This window comes from Carcharodon carcharias, chromosome 25 (genome assembly GCF_017639515.1).
Source record: "Carcharodon carcharias isolate sCarCar2 chromosome 25, sCarCar2.pri, whole genome shotgun sequence".
In the NCBI taxonomy this organism is placed as follows: Eukaryota; Metazoa; Chordata; class Chondrichthyes; order Lamniformes; family Lamnidae; genus Carcharodon; species Carcharodon carcharias.
Genome location: NC_054491.1, coordinates 15324394 through 15349436, shown reverse-complemented (window position 1 = coordinate 15349436; position 25043 = coordinate 15324394). Strand labels below are relative to the sequence as shown.

Genomic DNA, 25043 nt, shown 5'->3' with positions numbered 1-25043 from the left:
AGTTTTCAGAAGGCCCAATCAAAACAGTGCCCAATCAAAGGATAGGTGGTGTTCCTCCAGCTGCCACTGAACTTCATTAGAATAGTGTAGGAAGACAAGGACCAAGAGATCAGATTCAGAGTGGGACGCAAAATTAAAATGACAGATGACCGGAATGGCAGGGTCATGTTTGCAGACTGATCGGAGGTGTTCCACAAAGTAATCACCCAATCTGTGTTTGGTTACCCCGAGAGGAAAAGAAACCACATTTTGAGCAATGAATACAGATAATTGGGGTTAAGCATCTCTATACCCTTCCTCCCAAGATCCAAACAATCATCGTTTGTATTCAAGCCGCTTGTCAGGGATATAGCTCATCTTTTCATTTTACAAATATAATAATCGATGTCCATAACCAATTATGTTACATGTAGTAATAGATTTCCCGTGGCCTTAAACATCCTGAGTTAGATAATACAATTTTATAACAATAGGGGTTATATGACCAAAATGTGACAAGAAACTATTGCAGAAGAAATCCTAACACAAAGGAAAATAGATATTATATGCACGTCTTTCAATATATTAGAACATAAAATGTGTAGTTTAAATATCTTTAAACAAACACTTAACTCACTGGTTATACAGAAAAACACAAAATAGCCCTTAACATTCAGTATATATATTTCTAGGCTGACTTGCTTCTAAGTTACATTTGCTAAAACCAAGGAAAGGGTGCTCAAGTACATTGAAATTGCCTTATTGTCAGAGAAATGGATATTGCAGAGTGCTCAAATGCCATGTGTTTTTTTTTTAAGTAGCCAAAATATCTGGACACCTTAAAACCAGTGTCCAGAAAGTTCATCAGAATTTTTCTTTATTTTAATATGCACGAAGCCAATAAAGTTTTGCTGTTTTTATTCATCAGTTCCATATAAGACAACCATATAAGATTACAGAATAGAGGATGCCATCTGGCCCATTATATACATGCCAATTCTCGTTTGTTTGTATTTTTTTTGCATAAAATCCAAACATGCAATCACAACAACAAATTCATACTGAACATGTTCAGACCGCCCCACGCCACGACAAGGACAAAACAAACAAGAGCAAAGGTGTTCGCCTAAATATTAGACAATTAAAATGTTCCATCCATCTACTCCCTTAGAGTGACTTCAGAATTTGTAAACAAGGCAACGGTTTTATTTTTTTCTGAGAACATTCACATTAAGTAATTTTCCTTGTAATTTTCAAAATGGATTTAAAATTTGAAGACTATGGGGAAGTGAAGTATATTCTAGGCTATTTAAGAAATATATATATTTTTAAATATTGTCCTATCATAAAAATGTATTTTCAAAATAGAAATACAGGATTTTTATATACAGAAAACCTATACTTATATTATGCAATAATGTAATGAAATTAGTGCCAAAGTCTAAATTGGTTTGCTGTATCTACAGTAGAATCATTGACTTTTTGATAAAAATACTCATAATGCTAACTTTCTTAGGGTCATTTCAAAACCATCATTACTATTTGAAGTAAGTGTACAATCCTATTTTATATTGTAAATTTTACAAATTGTAGTTGATAATTTATTGACTACAATTCAAAGGATATTTTTGTTATTAAACTTTTGCTCCAGAAGAGACAAGTTTGCCAAACATGCGTGTCTGGGAATGCAGAAGAGACAGAAAGATCTTGTATCATTTTCACTATGATGTCGCACAATAAGTGGCATAATGAATGTTGACACATTTTGCATCATCTGTGTTTGGAAAGAGAGGGGGAGCTTGGCAAGCACAGAGACTGTCAGTTTAACAAGTTGGAAGTCAAAGCATAAAACATGTATTTTAATTTATAACAAGATTGGTGCCACCTACTAAAGGGAGCTCAATTTTCCACATCAAGGTGTACACATGCTCAGAACAAAGAAAAAATTCTGAAGCTCGATTCACAGTTCTGAGAGAATGGCGTGCGCTCAATAAACTTGTCTGACCTGCCATCAGATACTACCTTAAATCATGAAATACAACGGGACTAAAAACATATTCATTGTTGCTAAGGTGAAGTCATATGGAAACAATGAAGCTGGTACTGACAGCTTTGTATGAAACAAGACTTTAGAAAAACTCCCCACTGACAAAGACAAGGATAATGAGTCAATTCTTGTGAAAACCTGTACCCTTCAAGGTCTATATTGGAAACATGTTTTAAAGAATTTATGCACCCCAATAAAAGGTCTAGAAGCTACATCAAACTAAAGATAGCCTTGATCAACTTATTTTAACACAGGCCAGGTTAAAAGTTCCTGTATGAAGAGAAATACAATATATAAGGACTGTTGGTTAAAAAAAATTTAAAACCTGTTTTAATTTTATACAGGAATATAAAAGATCCGTGACCTGTAATTAAAGGAAAATAAACCAAGTTATTTATTTACCAATTTTCAATATTTGTGTAACATTTTGTTTTGAAAAGCTGTGGATTGTTTTCCATTTTTGACAATTTCAAAAAGACGCTCCAGTAACATCATTCATGTTAGCATTGTAAATTAAGCAATTTTTCAGAGCTAACAAGCAAGACGGACTAGATCCCACAACCTCATTTCAGCATGGCCCTCATCGCTGGCAGCTTTCATGATTTCCACTCACAATGTCATCTAAATTACATTGATACAATATATTAAGCACATTGCACAATATCATGTTCAGCAAGATTTTTTTTTCTTTTAATTGGAAGCTGAGAAAGGGTTAACAAGATCAGCAGGGCGGATGGACAGACGGACAAACAGACAGACAATCTCAAAGCTACAGTACTGCAACCTCAATTGCTAGTTTATATAAAGGAAAAAGCACCGCTACTAATTCAGAAATAATACAAGCGAACAGGTATCATACTCAAGCCAGGGAAACTCAGGGCTCAATTAAAATTGAGGAGGTATTGAAACCAGTTACATCATACAATAGGTATGGGCCATGACCATTTTTGTAGCTACAAATTGCATCTTTGCCAGGCATTTGCTGCCTGAATCAAAAGGGTTGGGTGCAGGATGTTTGCTATCTCTAAGTGAGCATTATTCAAGAAGCATATTTTGTTCTGCTGGAAAAGAGCTGAAGAGCATCCTACCACTTTGGAATTGATAAGTTGGGAATATCATTGAGTATCTTCATTAACAGGCCGACAGAAGAATCTGAAATATTGGTGAACCATTGTAAATAGCTGCACAGATGACCAATCCATTCATTTACCATGACAGTGGGAGATCTGGTTTGTTTCAGTTAATTGTTATAGTGAGAAACGGTCAAATTCATTTTAAACTACAGGACAAGACAGATCCAAACAGGCTTACTAAGAACCATTTATATATATTGATGTACTATATTATTCTTCCCTGTACACAACTTTAACATTTAACACTTAACACTCTGGAGCTCTTGACAGCATCAACTGAGGGCCTAAATTTGGAGAAGGCGAGCAGGGAAAGGGTTGAACTAGAATCCCAGGAGCAAAAACAGAAAATCTGGAAAAACTCAGCCGGTCCAACAGCATCGGTGGAAAGAAAAACAAAGAGTTAATGTTTCACATCCTTATGACTCTTCTGCAGAGCTAAAGAGAAGTAAAAATATAATGAAATTTATACTGTTTAACCTGTGGAGCAGGTGAAACTGGATAGAAGGCCAGTGATAGATGGAGGCAAAGGAGAGATTGCCAAAGATGACATGGACAAAAAGATGAAGGTACTGTTAGTGGTACTGGCTAAAGGAGGTGCTGATGGTGGCATTAAGGTCAGAAATGTGATAATAGCAGAACAAGGGGAAGCACAAGGTAAAAGAACAACATGAACAAGTAACAGACGGCCCTTGCTGGGGTGGGGCAGGGGGAGGGGGTATTGGTGGGAAAAAAGATTGAAAATAGGATAAAAGGTGGGGATAAAACAATGAGTAAAAATTAAAAATAAATAAAATTAAGTGGATAAAAAATAAAAATGAAAAAATGAAAAAATAAAAATTAAGAAATGAAAATGAAAATTGAAAAAAAGGGGTTGAGGATGGAGGAGGGAGTTCATGGTCTGCAGTTGTTGAGCTCAATGTTAAGTCCAAAAGGCTGTAAAGTGCCTAATCGGAAGACAAGTTCCTCCAGTTTGCACTGGGCTTCACTGGAACATTGCAGCAGGCCAAGGACAGGCATGCGGGCATGAAAGCAGGATGGGGTGTTGAAATGGCAAGCGACAGGAAGGTCTGGGTCATGCTTGCGCTGCTTCACCTGAAAGGAGTGCTTGGTCTCTTGGACGGTGATGAGGGAGGAGGTAAAGGGACAGGTGCTGCACCTTCTGCAATTGCATGGGAAGGTACCATGGGAGGGGGATGAGGTTTGGAGGTGATGGAGGAGTGGACCAGGGTGTCCCGGAGGGAACGGTCCCTATGGAATGCTGACAGGGGAGGTGAAGGGAAGATGTGTTCGGTGGTGGCATCATGCTGGAGTTGGCCAAAATGGCGGAGGATGATCCTTTGAATGTGAAGGCTGGTGGGGTGAAAAATGAGGACAAGGGGGACCCTATCATAGTTCTGGGAGGGAGAGGAAGGTGTGAGGGCAGAGGCGCAGGAAATGGGTCAGACACGGTTGAGGGCCCTGTCAACCACAAGTGTGTGGGAAACTTTGGTTAAGGAAGAAAGAAGACATGTCAGAAGCGATGTTTTGGAAAGTGGCATCATCAGAACAGATTCGACAGAGGCAAAGGAACTGAGAGAATGGGATGGAGTCCTTACAGGAAGCAGGATGTGAGGAGCTGTAGTCAATGTAGCTGTGGGAGTCGGTGGGCTTGTAGTGAATATTGGTGGACAGTCTTTCAGAGAGTTCAAGGAAGGGAAGGGAAGTGTCAGAGATGGACCATGTATCCCAGGAGTCTTGCTAAAACAAAAAGCTGCTGACTAAAAGACTATTTTGTCTTTTTAATTGTATTGTAAACTTTACAGTCCAAAATAAAACTGCATCCTAATCCAAATTCCTGAAAGCTAATGCAGGAATTGATATTCCCATCTGAAAAAGATGAAGGCCCTTTCTGTACAACAAGGGCCACTGTTTTGCGGTCCTGTTGACACTTCTGTCATTTACTCTTGTGCAGCTTCAATGTGACAGCTGTCAATATAGCATCAGCTCCCGGGAATCCAAGTTGATATCATGGTCCCTTTTTAACATGTCTTTATATTTTTTGAATAATCCTCCATTAAATATTTTCTTTCAGTTACAAGTAGAAAACAATCTTACGCAGCCTGCCATTAGATATCCTCAAGAAATGCCATGGTCATGTCAGCTGAACCTTAATAAGCATAATCTCAATCCATGCTAAACAACATGAGCCAAGACTCCAGAGTTTGGGATCTTGCCATCTGATGTTCACAAGGTTTTGGAGGTGGAAGATTTCAAGGTTTTTTTAAAAATAACTGATCAGGTCCACATAGGTAAGCATGTGGTAAGAATTCTGGCCAACAATTTGCAGAGTAAATCCATTAAGTGAACTGGCCTACAGTTTTCAGAAAAAATGGCTCATTACTTCTTGTTAGTACAATAGCAGATATGGACGCCAAATTCAGTCTGTGACTTCATGGTAAATATAAAAAACTAAAGCGAGCACAGAAATAGCAATAGAGGCCAGAGTCATTTTAATTTCTCTGTAAAAGTTGGAAGAAATCACTTCTCCAAGTGATCAAATATCTTTGTCTTTTTACTGATCTGTAATTTCAGAAATAAAGTTAGGCTGGTTCACTGTCATCGTATCATAACCTCTGCTTGGTGAAAGAAAATCTACAGCTTGATTTTCTCTTGCATCACATTCAATGTTTCTAAAGCTAAACTACATCTTTACTGCACCCATAACATGTAATACACAGTTGCAACTGATATGAAGTGCATGAATGACAAATGTTTCAGGCTACCCCAGAAACCAAACCTGCAATGTACAAGCTGGAAAAGTGTTAGTGCCACTGGGTCCTCGTGTAAAATATTGTGAGCAGTACTGTAATTATTCTCCTTAATCTGTTCTATCATAGTGCTGCTTATATTCATAGAAATTACCACAATACAGAATAAAATGAAAATGTGTGCACTTCACTGGTTTCTTAGAAGTCTTGTTTTAGGTTTTAAAACAGTTGTTCACACACAACTTAAAAATGTTTTCTTCAAAAGCACAATGATATTTCTTTTACATTATCACATATTCAGATCAACTCTGAACTGAAATATGATGTCACTAATACAGTGCTGTTGACCCCAGGAATAAAGAATTAATGTCTCAGCTTTCCACTTACTCTCCTCTTTTCTCTGACAATGGAACCATTTACAGCAGCAAAAGGCAATTCAGAGATTCACAAGGTCATTGGGGCAGGGCACAGCATTAAAAGGCACTACATATAGACACCACCCCCTTCACATCTCCAATTCTGGAATCGAGTAATGTAGCCTACCACTTCCATAACATCATGGTATCGCCCATGCTGCTTCCATTTGGTATAATCCTGCCCGAGTCTTAGGGGGTGCGCTTCAATTCCTAGAATGATGAGGGTGGCAAAAAAGTCCTCACAGCTCATTAGCAATGGAGCCACTGAATTTTTCAATGCCCTTCAAAAAGAATTTCAGGTCTACCAGAATAATTTTTGGTATAACTTTCCTAACAGGCTAGATCAACTGTGCCAGAGTCACAGGGTCACTCCTAGCCACAGGAAGCTTCTTCCTCAACTAACAAAAACGAGAAGCTAATGTCACGATTAACTGCTCATGTTACCATCTCCTTAGAGACTGTTAACTTTTAAAAAGGGAAATTCAAACTTCCAGTTGACAGCTGAAAGGATGACAAAATAAGATTTCACATGTTAGGCTTTCACTGTAACAGGCTAATAGCACTATTGACTAAATATTATTGTTGTAGGCAAATTACACCTTAAACTACAGAACAGAACTTTTACTTTTAACACAACCAAAAAGCCCACTTTACAGATATAATTTATACTGTGCCTTAAACAGTCATTCAATTCCCCATGGATTCCCAAGTGATTCTTAGCTCCTGAGGTGTTTATTTCTGTTCCTTTCTTTTCCCAGCCTGCTAACTTTTAATCCCAGAACTGTATTATACAGTGAGGGCTTTTCCTCCCTCTACAGCAAGCAATTTTTCCTCGAGAGCAAGCTAGACAAATCCTCCAACGTGGTTTAAAATCCTCACAAATTTGGTCTTTTCAATCCAAGCGCAAATTTCTATCCACATTCCTGTGCAGTAAACCACAGATTTTCAGCCTCTAGCTGCTACCTCTCTCTTGGATCCTGGCATACTGCTGGGTCTGTAAGTTTTATGGGGTATCTTAGAAACCCTTCCCCTCTCAAAGTCCATCTACACAGCAACATGAAGCACAGGGGCCGAATATCTAGGTAGAAATGCTGATCAGATATCCTTGAGACCTCAACTCTCTTTTACCTTGGACGTAAATGGACAGTTTAAAACATAACTGTTTACAATTGATATTCTCAACACCTTCCTGGGACTTAGGAGACTAGCAGTCTAACCGCTGTTAACACTGATGCTACTGCCATTGATCCAAAGTGCGAACACCTTACACTTTCTTTCCAACAAAACAACCCAGGCCTCCCCTTAACCTTTAACAGTCACAGCACCCAGTTCTGTTGTCAGGAAGTCCGCAGAACAGGTCACAAGAGCCCCTTCATTTTATCCTAAATTAAAAACACAGCCCCGAAACAATCTTATAAACCACATATTTTAAACACAGCAAAAGCAGTCAGCAATAGAGTCATGGAGTAATGCCTCTAAATGACTTGAAATTCTACTTGTGATGCTCTTGCTTCTAACCAGCCCTTCAGCTTCATGTTGCTCCCAAGTGAGCCACTAACCCAAGTTCCAATGTTGTTGCCCCTCACTGCTCATAGTGACAGTGGCAAACACCATCTACCCCGATAACCTTTGATTTCCTTGCTTAACAAGAATCTACCTACCTCTGCCTTAAAAATATTCAAAGACCCCACTTCCATTGCCTTGCCTTAAAAATATTCAATGACCGAGCTTCCACTGCCTTCTGAGAGCAAATTGGAATGAGCGGGTTGTCTTACGAGGATAGGTTGGACAGGCTGGGCGCATTTCCACTGGAGTTTAGAAGAGTGAGGGGTGACTCGATTGAAGTATATAAGAATCTGAATAGGTGGATATGGAAAGGATGTTCCCTCTTGTGGGTGAGTCCAGAACTAGGGGACACTGTTTTAAAATTAGGCGTCATCCTTTTAGAACAGAGATGAGGAGAATTTTTTTTTCTGAGGGTTGTGCGACTTCACCAGCATTTATTGCCCATTCCTAACAGGCCTGGAGAAGGCGGTGGTGAGCTGCCTTCTTGAACCACTGTAGTGAATGTGGTGTAGGTACACCCACAGTGCTGTTAGGGAGGGAGTTCCAGGATTTTGACTCAGCAACAGAGGAGGAACAACAATATATTTCCAAGTCAGGATGGTGAAAATTCTGAAATACCCCCTTAAATGTCTAAAATGAAGGACAGTGCAATTTTAGGCAGCACAACGTTGGCACTGGGCAAAGTAGTTTCTGTTTTGCACCCACGCTAAAGTTATAGTGCAGAAGCACCCCTAATCAGATTCAACCCACTCACTGGTTGCAGCACAAATATTGAACCTACAACTCCAAAATGCTTAACACCATGAGTGTACATGAACATATTGTAAGCAATGGACTGCAATAAAACATATTAAAAATGAATGAGAAGCAACACAAACTGCATCAACTAGCTAGCTTCTTTTATAACATTCAATGACTGCTGACCATTTTAACAACTATTGTAAGCACTCTAACTTTTAAAGCACTTCAAGATTTTGCAGCCAAGGATTGAGTTGTGACTCACTCCCTGAGCCATAAAATGCTGTCACAAAAGTCTGTCAGAATACTCCAGTGAACATTTATATTTATTAAATATCATTTTTGAACAATTCAAAGTAGTGGCACAGCAAACTATGCAGATTAGCAAGACATGGCACCCTCTCTCTCCACCCACATTCTATCCCTCAAAACAACAGAAGTTCAAAGAGTTAGAAGCTATGGCTATTAATGCTGATCTGTTACTGATCAAAACTGCACAAAACTTCCCTATTAAATTATTTTTGAAGTCGCTGAATCATTTCCCAAAAATTTTTAAATGTTCACATAATTTTCTTAATTTGTTTTATTTCAATATCTTTTAACATTTTATACAGTTTACATCCTCATTTCTGCATTAGAACTGTATAGCAATCCAACCCAGCCCACTCTAATGCAATTATACTGTCCTAAGAATGCAGAGGGAAATTAGTCACTATCCTTGGAAGACACACTGTCACTGAAGTGCAGTAGCTCATTTATCATTACATAATTACACAAAGTGCCAATAAAGGATGATATTACTATGGCTGACAAAATTTCAATGTCACTTATTTTGACAGTGAGATCATAAACTTTCACCTATTTTTAGGGCAAAATCAAGTATCATTTTTTTCTATATACTTCATTATTTTAGCTATTGATACTAATTTCAAGACAAATATTTCTGCTTCAGGCTTCAATGTTGTTAGCTTGGAAAATACAAGCCTAGAAAGGAAAGGCAAAGCATAGGCTTTTGATGTATATTAATACTGGTTAACTTGACTCAGTTGGTTACACTTGCATCACTCAATCAGGAAATTGTGGGTTTCTGCTCCACTCCAGGACCTCAACAGCTGATCAAGACTGACATCCCAGTGAAATACAGTGGGAATGCTCCAATGTTGGAGATGACTGCCTTGGGTTTGGAATGTAAACTCAGACTGTTCCTACTAGCTCAGTTGGATGTAGAAGATCAGATGCACTATTCATGATGTCCTAACTCCTTCAAATATATCAACAGTTGAACACCCAATCATTAATTCAATTGTTTTTGTGGTATTGACTACGGTGTGTATACTTTAGTTCATTTGGGTTGTCCCGTGGATACTAAAGATGCTGTTTAAATGCAAATCTTTTGGCTTTTTTTCTATCACAATCCTGGCCCACAATTCTTTCTGAAGCACATTATGCAGTAACACACCTCAAGTTTCTATAAATGAGATATTATAAAATATTTTATTGGAAAATGAGCCTCTGTTTCCTTTATTCATTCATGGAACATAGGCGTCAATGGCAAGGCCAGAAGTTTTTGTCCATCCCAAATTGTCATTGAGAAGGTGGCGCCTTCTTGAACCACTTTAGTCGTGTGGTGTGGGGAGGGGACAGTAGCTCCAGGAATTTCACCTAGCAATACTGAAGGAATAGCAATATACTTCCAGGTAAGGATGTGTGACTTTCAGGTGGTGTTTCCAAGCATCTACTGCCCTTGCTCTTCTAGGTGGTAGTGGTCACAGTTTTGGAAGGTGCCATCAATCAAACTGGCAAAACTGCTGCAATGCACCTTATACACACTACAGCCACTGTGCGTTAATGGTGGGGAGAGTAAACATTTAAGTTGGTGAACAGGGTACCAATCAAGCAGGCTGCTTTATCCTCGATGGTGTTGAGATTTTTGAATATTGTTGGAGTCCCACTTATCCATGTAAGAAAGAATATTCCGACACACCCCTGACTTGTGTTTCTGGGGTGGACAGGCTTTGGGGTGTCAGGAGAAGAGTTACTCACCTCAGAATTCACCAACTCTGACCTGCTTCTGGATCTGCAGAATTTATACAGCTGATTCAGTTGAAGTTTTTGCTCAATGGTGGCCCCCAGGATGTTAATGTGTCACGATCAGTTAGTGGGACAGGTGTAGAAATCGATGGTTCTCCCTAACAGTTTCTCTCCTTTGGAGAGATATAATGAAAACTCAAAAGACGGCTGCATCAAGAGAGGTTGTGTCAGTGTAGTGTTTACTGAAATATTGCCTGTACCACATAATAGTGAGGAGAGACTAAAGGCATTTAGACAGACCAATTAAAGGCTAAGGATATGGTGCAGGAAATTAAACTTTTGATTCTTCAGCAGGGCACCTTTTGGAATAGGAGGAGCCTATCTAATCTGACAGGTTCACACCACCTTGCTCTCAAGCCCACATGTCCATCCTTGGCCTGCTGCAATGTTCCAGTGAAGCTCAATGCAAACTGGAGGAACAGCACCTCATCTTCCAACTAAGCATTCTACAGCCTTCCGGACTTAACATTGAGTTCAACAACTTCAGATCATGAACTATCTCCTCCATCCCCATACCCTTTCCAATCCCCCTTTTTCCAATAATTTATATTTTTTAGATATATTTTTCTTTTCCCACCTATTTTTAAATCTATCATTTTATCTCCACCTTTTAGCCCATTTTGATCCCTTCCCCCCACCCCACCCCCTACTAGGGCCATCTGTCAATTGCTTGTCCTGCTTTCTACCCTAAATGTCACCATTAGCACATTCCTTAGAGAATATCGCCACCATCAACCCCCCCCCTTGTCTTTTTGTCTACGACATCTTTGGCAATCTCTTCTTTGCCTCCACCTATCACTGGCCCTCTATCCAGCTCTACCTGTCCCAACCTCTCCCCCCTCCACAACCACCGCCAGCTTATATTTCACCACATTTCTATATTTCTTTAGTTCTGATGAAGAGTTATCCGGACTCGAAACGTTAACTGTCTTCCTCTCCACAGATGCTGTCAGACCTGCTGAGTTTTTCCAGCTATTTTTGTTTTTGTTTGGGTTCCATCTAAACCTGGCTTGTCTAGCCTTTTTGTGTCGAGGGCCACATTTCAAAATTTTTCTCACTCAAGGAGCTGATGAGCAAATTTCGGAGGGATAAACTTTGGCACAACAATAAACATGAATTTCAAAATAAAACTAAGGTATTAAAAGAAACAACTTGCTGAGCAAAAAAAAGAGTAATGGGGAATGAGTGAGAGACAGTGTGTGTGTCCCCACTTCACTCCCAGTCTCAGGATGCTCACTCACTCACCCACACCGACTGTGAGATTGGATAAGAATGCATGATGGTGTGTGCGAGTGAGGTTGAATGAGAATCCTGACACTGGGGCTGTGACAGACTTATGGACACACATTGCGCCCACACACACACTCCCCTCACACTCTCTTTGCTTCACCCTTCGTACACACACATACACACACACACGTACACACGTACACACACACACACACACACACACACACACACACACACACACACACACACACACACACACACACACACACACACCCATGCCTCCCCACACTCTCCCACAGCCCCCCCACCACGCTCTCACAATTCCCCCCACACTCTCTCACAGCACCCCCACACTCTCTCATAGCCGCTCCACATCCTCCCCACATTCTCTCACATCCCCCAACACAATCACTTAAACCCCCCACACACCCTCTCACAGCTCCCCACACCATCACATGCACCCCCACACTCTCTCAGACCCCACCACACTCTCCACGCCCCCGCACATACTCTCTCAACACCCCCTCTCACACAGTCTCTCAAACCATCCTCGCACTCTCTCCCAAGCCCCCGCCACACTCTCTCTCTCAACTTGCCCTCAATATCTTTTTCTCATGCAGTCTCCAATCACTCACATTCTCAGACACCATTGGGCGCTGCTCTTGCTCCCTCATGTTCCACTTCAGCTCTTCTGGGCCCCACTCAAACTTGCCTGGGCCCCGCTCTAGCTGTCTCATGACAAGCTCTGGTTGTCGCCTGGGCTCCGCTTCCTGGTACCTCCGCTCCCTTATCCACGCTCTCCAGGCATGTCCACTCCCTTGTTCACAATCCTTGAAATCTCCGCCCCCTTGTCCACACTCCTGGAAACTTCCACTCCCTGGGCCTCAAACTCACCACCGCTGGTGTTCGCTGTTCCTCTAATCACATTGTTTTTCTCCCACCTTTGCTGCTGATAAGCAAATGCAGGAGAGAAATGGCTTGTGATAGCAGGAGCAGCTCAATGCAGAATCTACCATTCAAACTTACCTGTTTGACCAGCATTTTGAAAACTAGCTCTAAGGGCTACATGCGGTTTGTGGGCCATACATTGGACAATCCTGATCTAAACATGGTGTTGGTTTGCAGCAGTGTTTAAATGAAATTTGGAGTGGTTGCAGTAGGTGTAAGAGTGCAACTGCACTGATCACAGCAAAACTTAAGAGCCACTAGTCAAAATATGAATCAAGGTACAATAAGAACAAATTCTAACAGTGGGAGGAAGAAACTAAGCATACTAATAAATTGCACAGAAAAGGTAAAAAGAAATGAAAGGAATCTGACAAATAGCAAATGTGATCTACATAGAAGGCAATAGATTGAACATCATTATCATCATAGAGACATGGGGGAATGATTCCAGTCAACAGGAAATACATGTGGAAGTAATAATTTGTTTAGAAGAGATTATATCGGGAAAAATGGAGGTGACATGTCAGTAAATAAGTACACATTTCAGTATCGAGGCACAATTGTGAGTCTATTTAAAAAACAAAACTATGACACAGAATCACTTTGTGCAGAATTAATAGATGATAATGGAGATAAACAATTATTGAGTGTATGTTTTAGATCCCATGTTAGGATGAAAGCCTCTATCTAGAATTATGTGATGAAATAAAGGTGGCAGCTGGTAAAGAACCAAGTGCAGCAGTTAAAGATTTTAGCTTACCGGAAAATTATATGATAATGAGGACACAAGTAATTTCTAGAGTTAATGGAAGACTATTTTGTGACTTAATTTGTTAAAGAAAAACAGTTTTGGATCTTGATTATGAATAACAGGGTCAATCAAATCTCTAACAAAAAAGTGGATAAGGTTTAAGTAATACTGATTATAGTGTAATCACATTTGACATTACAAGGAATGGTGAGATTATAAAAACCTAAACAAATTTGCCAAATTTAAGGAGATGGTTCTAAATATAATAGAGTAACGTGTGACTGTGTAAATCAAAGGTACCAAGCAGAGACAATCATACTTGGCTGAACAGGTCAACTAAACAACTCAGAGGAGAAAGGAAAGGCTTTGAAAACTATGAAGGAAAATGGTACAGATATACAATAGATCCAAAAACAAAAAGACAAGTCAGAATTATAAAAACAAAGCATTAGAATGACAAGAAAAAATTCAAATTGAACCCTGCAAGGAAAGTGAAGTGTAGTAATAAAGTATTTTTTTAGTTACATTAAGCGAAAAAAGAAAAATGAGGGATGGCCACTGAAAATGGGAACTAGTAAGGACAGGACAAATGATGCTATGACATACCATATGAAATTGATGGGCAAGAAAAGACCAGCTGATCTATTAAGCCTGCCCCACACCTTATAATGACTTGATAATTATGATAAACATTTCCCCTCACTCCAACCTCATCCCAAACAAAGGCTGCGGAAGCTTTAAAAAATTACTTTGCCTCAGTTTATATTAAGGGGGCAACAAGTAGCCAATTTGAGCTGGAAAAGAACTCAAAAGTGTCGCAGCAACAAGTTATTCGTAGTATAACCAATATGGTTGCCAAACAGCTGCGTAACCTTAAAAATGTATCTCAATGGACAGATAAATTGCACCTGAGGATCCTTAAGGAATTAAGGGAGGAAATAGTAGGAACACTTTAACATGAACATTCCCAGAAATCACTAGTACTGGAGAGACACTTGGAGACTGGAAAAAGGATGTTGTTGCACTTATTTTTTAAAAATGAATTCAAAATTGACCAGTAAACTACAGGTCAGTAATTCTGAGATCCATTATGGGTAAATATATCATCATAACCCATTAGTCCCTTCTCCCTCATATGCTTGTCTAGCTTCCCCTTAAATACATTGGTAATATTTTGTTTCAACCTCTTCTTGGAGTAGTGAGCTCCACATTCTTACCATTCTTTGAGCAAAGAAGTTTCTTCTGAATTCCCTATTGGATTTCTTGGTGATTATCTTATACTGCTGGCCTCTAATTATGCCCTGTTATTTGTTCTGCTATTTCCTCATGCTAATTTATCCTGTCTCTGCTTTTAAGGGTCCGATATTCACTTTAGGTGCTCTCCTTTTTATACATATGTAAAAGTTGTGACCACCTTTTTTTTAAGATTTCTGGCCAGATTACTCTCATATTCCCAGGCTGCAATGTGAGGCAAGGGAGGATATTGCAGAGGCTCTGACAATAATTTTCAAATCCTTTCTGGCCACAGGAGAGGTGACAGAGGACTGGAGGACAGCGAACGTGGTACCATTATTCAAGAAGGGTAGTAGGGATAGGCCAGGTAATTACAGGCAAGTGAGTCTAACATCAGTGGTAGGGAAACTATTGGAACAAATTCTGAGGGACAGGATTAATCTCCACTTGGGGAGGCAGGGATTAACCAGGGATAGTCAGCATGGCTTTTGTCAGGGGTAGATCATGTCTAACAAATTTGATTAAATTTTTCAAGAAGGTGACTAGTTGTGTAGATGAGGGTAGTGCAGTTGCTGTAGTCTACATGGACTTCAGTAAGGCTTTTGACAAGGTCCCGCATGGGAGAATGGTCAAGAAGGTAAGAGCCCATGGGATCCAGGGCAATTTGGCAAATTGGATCCAAAATTGGCTTAGTGGCAGGAGGGAGAGGGTGATGGTCGAAGGTTGTTTCTGCGATTGGAAGCCTGTGACGAGTGGTGTACCACAGGGATCACTGCTGGATCTTTGATGTTTGTAGTCTACATTAATGATTTAGATGTGAATATAGAAGGTATGATCAGTAAATTCACAGATGATAGGAAAATTGGTAGTGTTGTAAACAGTGAGGAGAAAGCCTTAGATTACAGGATGATATAGATGGGCTGGTGAGATGGGCAGAGCAGTGGCAAATGGAATTTAATCCTGAAAAGTGTGAGATGATGCATTTTGGGGGGACTAACACGGCAAGGTAATACACAATGAATGGTAGGACCCTAGGAAGTACAAAGGATCAGAGGGATCTTGGTGTACATGTCCATAGATCATGAAGACAGCAGCACAGGTAGATAAGGTGGTTAATAAGGCATATGGGATACTTGCCTTTATTAGCTGAGGGATAGAATATAAGAGCAGGGAGTTATGTTGGAGCTGTATAAAACACTCGTTATGCCACAGCTGGAGTACTGTATGCAGTTCTGGTCGCCACACTATAGGAAGGATGTGATTGCATTGGAGAGGGTGCAGAGGAGATTCACAAGGATGTTGCCTAGGCTGGAGCGTTTCAACTATGAAGAGAGGCTAGGGTTGTTTTCCTTAGAGCAGAGAAGGATGAGGGGGGGGACCTGACAGAGGTATACAAAATTATGAGGGGCACTGATAGGGTAGATAGGGAGAAACTTTTCCCCTTAGCGGGGGTGTTAATAACTAAGGGGCATAGATTTAAGATAAGGGACAGGAGGTTTAGAGAGGATTTGAGGAAAACCTTTTTCACCCAGAGGGTGGTTGGAATCTGGGACACACTGCCTGAGGCGGTGGTAGAGGCAGGGACCCTCACAACATTTAAGAAGTATTTAGATGAGCACTTGAAACGCCATAACATGCAGGGCTACAGGCCAAGCACTGGAAAACAGGATTAGGATAGACACATGCCAGATGGCTGGCATGGACATGATGGGCTGAAGGGCCTGCTTCTATGCTGTATAACTCTATGACTCTATGATGCTATATTCTAATTTTTTCATTTTTTATGAACTTTTACATCACCCTTCACGGGTACCTAAAACTCACCAATCCTGAGACTCACGTAGAAGACTTAGAACACTTCCCAAAGAAACTTGAAAATCAAGAAGTGAAAGGGAGGGAGGAACTTAAAATAATCACCATCACCAGGGAAAAGGTGCTGGAAAAACTATTAGACCTAAAGGCTAACAAGAAACAAGCAAGTGGATAAAGGGGGACCTGTATATATGGTATACTTGGGTTTCTAAAAGGCATTTGATAAGGTGCTACAACAAAGGTCACTACACAAGGTAAGTGCACATGGTATAGGGAATAACAGAAGGGATAAAGGATTGGTTAGCTAACAGGAAGCAGAAAGTAGGGATGGATGTGTCTTTCTCAGGTTGTCAAGCTCTAACTAGTGGAAAGCCATAGGGATCAGTACTGAGGCCTCAATTATTTATAGTTTATATATCAACATCTTGGGTGAAGGGACCGAATGTATGGTAGCTAAATTTGCCGATGACATCAGGATAGGTAGGAAAGTTGTCAAGAGGAGGTAAAGATCTGCAAAGGGATATAGATAGGTTAAGTGAGTGGGCAAAAATTTGGCAGATGGAGTATAATGTGGAAAAATGTGAACTTGTCCTTTTTGGCAGGTAAAACAGGAAAGCAGTATACTCCTTAAATGGAGAGCGACTGCAGAATTCGGTGGTACAGTGGGATCTGGATGTCCTTTTTTTCGGTCGTTCATGGGATGTGGGCGTCATTGGCTAGGCCAACATTTATTGCCAATCACTATTTGCCCTTCAGAAGGTGGTGGTGAGCTGTCTTCTTCAACCACTGCAGTCCATGTGGTATAGATACATGTACAGTGGTGTTAGGGAGGGAGTTCCAGGATTTTGAACCAGTTACAGTGAAGGAATAGCAATATAGTTCCAAGTCAGGATAGTATGTGGCTTGGGGGGGAACTTCCAGGTGGTGATGTTCCCATGTGCCCTTATCCTTTTAGATGGTATTGGTCGTGGGTTTGGAAGATGCTGCCTAAGGAGCCTTGGTGAGTTCCTGCAGTGCATCTTGTAGATGGTACACACTGCTGCCATCCTGCATCAGTGGTGGAGGGAGTAAATGTTTGTGGATGGAGTGCCAATCAAGCACAGTGTCAAGCTTCTTGAGTGTTGTTGGAGCTGCACTCATCCAGGCAAGTGGAAAGTATTCCATCACACTCTGACTTGTGCCTTGTAGATAGTGGACAGGCTTTGGGGAGTCAGAGGTTGAGTTACTCGCCATGGGATTCCTAGTCTCTGACCTGCTCTTGCAGCCACTGTATTTATATAGCTAGTCCAGTTCAGTTTCTGGTCAATGGTAACCCCCAGGATGTTGATAGTGGGGGATTCAACAGTGATAATGCCATTGAATGCTAAGGATGATGCTTAGCTTCTCTCTTGTTGGAAATGGTCATTGCTTGGCACAATTTGTGTGGCACAAATGTTACTTGCCACTTGTCAGCCCAAGCCTGGGTATTGTCCAAATCTTGCTGCATTTGGACATGAACTGCTTTCTTGGACATGAATCTCAAAAAGTTAGTACGCAGGTACAGCAAGTGATTCGGAAGGCAAACAGAATGTTGGCATTTATTGCAAGAGGAATGGAATAGGGAAGTTTTACTGCAGCTCTACAGGGCTATCCAGATGAGGCTACATCTGGAGCACTGTGAACTGTTTGGTCTCATTTGAACAAAGATATGACTGTGTTAGTTTCAGTTCCAAGAACGTTCACTCATCACATTCCTGGGATGATGAGCTTATGTTATGAACAAGTTGTGCCTATAGCCTTTGGAGTTTAGGAGAATGAGAGGAGATATTATTGAAACATAGAAGACCCTGAGAGAGCTTGATAGGGTAGATAGGGAGAGGTGTTTCCTCTCGTTGGAGAGACTAAAACTAAGAGGCACAGTTTAAGAATAAGAGATCTCCCTTTTAAGATGGTGATGAGGATTTTTTTGTTCTCTCAGGGGATCATTGGTATATGGAATTCTCTACCCCAGAAAGCAGTGAAGGCTGGATCATTGAATTTATTCAAGGCTGAGTCAGGCAGGTTTTTTATAGGCAAGGGAGTCAAGGGTTATGGGGGGGCAGACAAGAAAGTCAAATTGAGATGACAAACAGATCAGCTACGATCTTAGCAAATGGTAGAGCAGGCTCAAAAGGCCAAATGGCCTATTCATGCTCCTATATCCCTATATTATTCTTAGAAACATTATAACGTCTTTTAATCTAATACTCTTCTTAACTTCACTAGTAAGCCATGGATGGACCACTCTCACTGAGTTTTTGTGTTTTAATGGAATGTATTTTTGTTAAACAGTTTGAACCGTTTCCTTAAATGTTTCCCACTATTTACCTAGATACTTCTTAGTCTATTTTAGCTTATTCATCCAATAAACCTACCAAGCTCTCCACTCATAACTTATGCAATTGGCTTTGTTTATGATTCTTATTTTGGATTCGAGTGTGTCACCTTCAAATTTAATAGCTAATGCAATTGTATTATTGGGATAGATATCAGGGGTAGTTTTCTGCAATAATAAGTCCTATAATGAGCAAGAGGGCAGGCCATATTAGATATAGTAACAAGCCAGATTTATTTCGCAGCCTAACGGTGAGTGAACCTTTACTCTTATAGTGATAATATTATGATCAAGTTCAAAGAAATGTTTGAAAGGAAGAAATCCTAGATTTAGGTAAGGCTAACTTCAAAGGGATGATACACAGACTGTTCACAGTAAACTGGGCAAATCTATTAATGGGTAAAATGGCAGAAGATCAATTGGAGGTACTCAAAAAATGTGTTAGAAACCAATCTGTATCCCTTAAGAGCAACAGTTCTATTTGCTAAAAAAGAACACCATTGAAAACTGAAGTGGTAAGAGCCAACATAAAACTAAAAGAGAAAGCTCATAAAGATGCAAAAACAGCAAGATCCTGGCAAATGCAAAAGCTATAAAGAGTTGCAATAGGTGACAAAGCAGATAATAATAGCAGCAAAAAGGGAGTATGAAAAATAACTGTCAGATATCAAGACCAATACAAAAATCTTCTATGATGACATTGAGAAAAAGGAGATGATCAGAAGCAATGTGGGAATGTCATCAACTTGGGAGAATGTTTTCAGTGGGGTTTGACATAGGTCGGTTTTTGGGACATCTTTCGTTTAACATCTTCATAAATGATCTGGAATTATTGGTGAATCTAAGTAATAGGCACCCTAGGAGGGTAGAGGGAGCAGGAGGTACTGATGTAGTTAGATCAAAGTTAGATACATGCCTTGCAAAAAATAATATTTTGCAATACAGGTATGAGATATCTGAGATTCAAAATAAGCTAACTGTAGCATGTTGCAATTAAATGGATGAATCTGAACCTATGGTTGCCAAAACTCCTCATGACTGGCAGTCATTCCTCAGCCCCACGTTGGAACCTGCTCTACACAAATCCATTTATAAAGATTGATTCTCATAATTAATTTCCAGCTTTACTATTGTTGCATCATGTAGCTGACAGGATGGTAAAAGGCAAACCTGATGCCCTTGTCCTCTTTTTGTCTAGCAATTCCTATATTCCTAATTGCCGATTGTAGGATATTGCTGTATACACAACCGGAGTCAATGGGAATCAGGAGGAAAACTCTCCACTGGTTGCAGTCATAGCTAGCACAAAGGAAGATGGTTGCGAGTGTTGGAGATCAGTCACCTCAGCTCCAGGACATCACTGCAGGAGTTCCTCAGGGTAGTGTCCTAGACCCAATCATCTTCAGCTGCTTCATCAATGACCTTCCTTCCATCATAAGATCAGAAGTGGGGATGTTCACTGATGATTACACAATGTTCAGCACCATTCACGACTCCTCAGATACTGAAGCAGTTCATGGCCAAATGCAGCAAACCTGGACAATATCCAAGCTTGGGCTAACAAGTGGCAAGTAACATTCATGCCACACAATTGCCACACAATGACCATCTCCAACAAGAGAGAATCTAGCCATCGCTCCTTGATGTTCAATGGCATTACCAAGGCTGAATTCCCTACTATCAACATCCTGGGGGTTACCATTGACCAGAAACTGAACTGGACTAGCCATATAAGTACTGTGGCTACAAGAGAAGGTCAGAGGTTAGGAATCCTGTGATGAGTAATTCACCTCCTGACTCCCCAAAGCCTGTCCACTATCTACAAGGCACAAATCAGAATTGTGATGGAATTCTCCCCACTTGCCTGGATCAGTGCAGCTCCCATAACACTCAACACTCAATAAGCTTGTCCAGGACAAAGCAGCCTGCTTGACTGGCACCACATTAACAAACATTCAATCCCTCCACCACAGACACGTTGTAGCAGCAGTGTGTACCATCTACGAGATGCACTGCAGGGATTCATCATGGCTCCTTAGACAACACCTTCCAAATTACAACCACTACCATTAGAAGGACAAGGGCAGCAGATAGATGGAAACACCATCACCTGGAAGTTCCTGGCTTGGAAATATCTCACCCTCCTTCACTGTTGCTGGGTCAAAATCCTGGAACTCCCTCCCTAACAGCACTGTCGGTGTACCTCCATCACATAGACTACAGCGGTTCAAGAAGGCAGCTCATCGCCACCTTCTCAAGGGCAACTAGGGATGGGCAATAAATGTTGGCTCAACCAGCGAAGCCCGAATTCCATGAATGAATTTTTAAAAAGCTATTACGTTCCTTGCATAACTGCCAAATCTTTTCATATTTGTAGCATTTTGGGTCACATCTAAGAGAAATGATAAAGGACTATATAATTATTGGTGTAAATCCATGAACAAAACACCATCTGGTGGGTTAGAGAGTTTTTTTCTTTAAGCAACAGACAATTTCTTTGCAACAACAGAAAAGTTTTAAAAATGTTTACATTAAAAGAATTCTTTTTCTTTGTCAATATTAAAATATTATATCCTTTCAACAGAAATGCATGGAAATTTAATCAAAAATGTGGATCAATGCAGGATGAAAGTGCAACAGACAAATTAATTCGACTCATTTCCATATCAACAAGTAGTTTGAGAATCACCAGAACATTCAGGCATTGCAGCATTTTCCATTTTCCTTTGATACAGCAATGATCTGTATCACAGGAAAATAAGTTTAGCCATGATCAAACAGCCACTCCCCTGTTAATTGTTATAAAGAGTTTGCCAGTGGATGGTAAATATCAGTCTAAACAGTCTTTTTGAAACGTTTGGCTGATTTCATGGAAAGTAATGGTTGAAAAATTCAGCTGTTATTCTCTATTCTCAAATAGTCCTTTTCTGAGAGGCCACAAGAAGGGGAAGATACAAACACTCATTAAAAGCACATAAACACGCAAAGAAAGCAGCACCACCCGCATTAAGAGCTCAGCTGGGTCATCTCTTCTCTGAATCATCGTTTGTAATTCCCTAAAGTCAAGCCAACTCAAAAGTGAACAAAAATAAGTAATGATACCTGTCCTGTAGTTTCAGTTCTCTGTTTTCTCAGTCACAAAGGCAAGAAAAGTCCAAAATTTGACCCCCGGTCTGTGATCAGTCATTACTCTCAGGGAAGGTTGCAGTAAAGATGCTAGAATTTATTTACATTAGCTTTGGGTTAATAAAGGCAAAAAAAGAGTGGCTCAGGTACCTAGGCCGGAAGTTTCTGTGCCTACTGGCATTAGATGTGTTTGGTGGCATGAGCAGACAAAATGGCGAGAAGGCCAAAGATCAGTTTCACAGTGTCATGAAATCAGTCTGCGATCGGCCACTCTGCCCACCAATGACGGGCCACGTTCCCCGCCATCGGACGTCAGGTGCCTCACTCTAATATGCCAGCATATCATTACAAGGTCAGCCCGCCAGACTCAGACCCCCTGCTGGATCGTCCGGCGACATGTTTCACAACAGCATTTATAAGGCGTGCACTTGGAGGGCTGCACTTTGCTTGGGACTTCAAGGTTTGTTTACCTGCCTTGTTTCGGACAGCACTCGCAGTCCTCAGTGCTAAGCTACACAGATAGCATCACATCAGTTTAGGGGGGCTCACGGGTAGGTCTCTACCTACCAGATCAGCCATACATGGGTGGCTTTTTAATGGCCGCAGGGCAAGGTCTTGCTTGGGGAAGGGGCAGAAGGGGTCTCAGACAAAAGAAGAGGTGTATTGAGGAAGGAGGGTGTCCCAGAGTGTGTGTGGCGACACATGTTGATCTGTTCAAGTGACCTCAAGATGGCGAGGGCTGAGGAGGCAGTCTCCAGAGGAGATGAGGCCAGATGGACATGTGAGGGTATCTGTGAGAGAATGGGTGGTGAGGTCCCTTGAGCTGGCAGTGAGTGAGATGTGTGATGGGCTTGAGCGTGTGAGTTTAGAGTGATCAGATGGTTGCCTGGCTGCACGGATGAGATTATTCATCCTCTATCTGCATTGGATGGCCAAACTCTTCTGTGCAACACTGGCACTGAACACCACTGCCTTCACCTACTAAGCCAGAGTGGTAATGTAGCTGCCCCTCTTGAGGCCAGAGCGGGTCAAGAGGACATTAAAGCAGGCCTCCACAGCGTCCAAAAAGCACTTCTTGCCTTTTGGAGCCATGTCTTCTTTACTGTAGTCCTGGGCTGAAAGCCCTGAGCGCGGCTGTACTTTAAGTGTGGTGCCTGGCATAATGAAGCGGCAAGGTGATGGCATGGAGGGCGAATGAGTGTCTGCCTGCATGGAAATGGTGCTTTTCCCGGGAAAGCATAAGTAATGCAACGGGTTTGGGGTGATACAGCGTGAAAACCTGCCATTGCGGCCATCGAGTAAAACAACATTTTATCCACCCGCTACTGCACTTAATGAAAATCTGAAGCAATTCCACCCCCAATCTCTACATAGTAATCCCTTATCAGAAATGTGCATGTGAACCCCATGTGAGGACAGGATGTGATGGCTTACCTCAACATCAAAGTTCACAACTGAATAATGGGTCAGTTAGAGGAGGTAAACAGTTGCTCAATGGAATCAGCAAACTGTGATAGTTAATGCCTTCAGGTGAGGAAAGGGGATTGGAAGGGAGAACAGTGGGGGAAAGAGAGAGGGGTGACATCTTTAGTATCTACAAGTGATGCACTTAGAACAACAAATGTTTAATCTATAAACAATTTGTCCAAAGACTTATACCAATAAAAGTGATGCATCTATATACATATGCATCTATGTTGTTGCTGGTTTCATTGAATCAATATTTTATGCTACAATACATTATGCAATATTTGTCTTAAAATCAATGGATATCCCATGGCGATTTTCCTTTTAAATTGGGTAGTATGCTGTTTATGACTGAAGTATTGTCTGATGTAATGAAAATGTATTATTCTTCTCCTAAGTCAGCGTTTGGCTTAACAGGCCTGTCCTTTTAAGGCCATAAAATCTCTCCGTCATAAACATCCTGAGATCAATTACAGATTAATTGCTGGTGCTGAGGGAAGTTTGGAGATTGACGGATGTTTATAAATTTCTGGCTCTAGATCAGAAGAAACTGAAATATGATGCCTTAAGTCTGATGTGAGTCTGAAAGCGTACACACATTTATACACTATTAAAACTTCCGTAGTATTGTCCACAGCTAGTCAAGGACCTAAAATTAATTTTATGATATTTACTGTGGTTCAGCCAATGGCTGCACATGACAGCTTATTCATTGGTGTCAGAAATGTTGTGAAATGAAATTTAACTGAACTAAAGTAAAAATATGACATGCATTAGTGATGTTGAAGCACCACTAGGCTCATAAAAGTAACAAATGTAACACTTCTTACCTATTTTACAAAAGTTAAGATGTAAGAAATTTTGCTGCCTCTTCCCTCCCCAAAACTTCATTACCAGTTAATTTTAATTTTGTTCTACCACTGGCAGTGAAGCTGCAGTATCTGCTTAAGATGCAACTATTTCACCTGTTTATTGTTGCCTGCTCAAAATTATTTTTCTCAATTATCATAGATCCCCTTCATTTTCCTTGAATTTACACCAATAACCTTCAGCGACTAAAAAAACTAATTTCAAACAATTTTAATATATAACTTTGTGCAAATGGTTTAAAATGTACATACTGAAAACAAATTAAGTCCTTTGTGAGCAATTGTCGTACCTGCTGATTCACAAAGAGCAATGAAAAAAATCTGACGGATTTGGTTTCTTGGTTTCCTTCTGGTTACAGGTTCCACATCACTACCTTATGCTATTCTTGATTTATTCATAGTTAATCAATTTAATGCCTGCTTAGTAATTCAACATATAAGTGGTTATTTGTCTCAATTTTTTGTTCTGCCATAATCTTGTACACCTCTATCAAATCTCCCCATAACCTCCTTTGCTCCAGAGAGAACAACCCCAGC

The 25043-nt window shown here is 40.6% G+C and overlaps 1 protein-coding gene across 3 annotated transcripts in view; it reads right to left on the bottom strand.

Annotated features, from left to right (window-relative positions):
- sik3 (SIK family kinase 3) overlaps positions 1-25043 on the bottom strand; it is a 313609-nt gene that overhangs the window by 183926 nt on the left and 104640 nt on the right. The gene's annotated exons all lie outside the window — the stretch shown is intronic.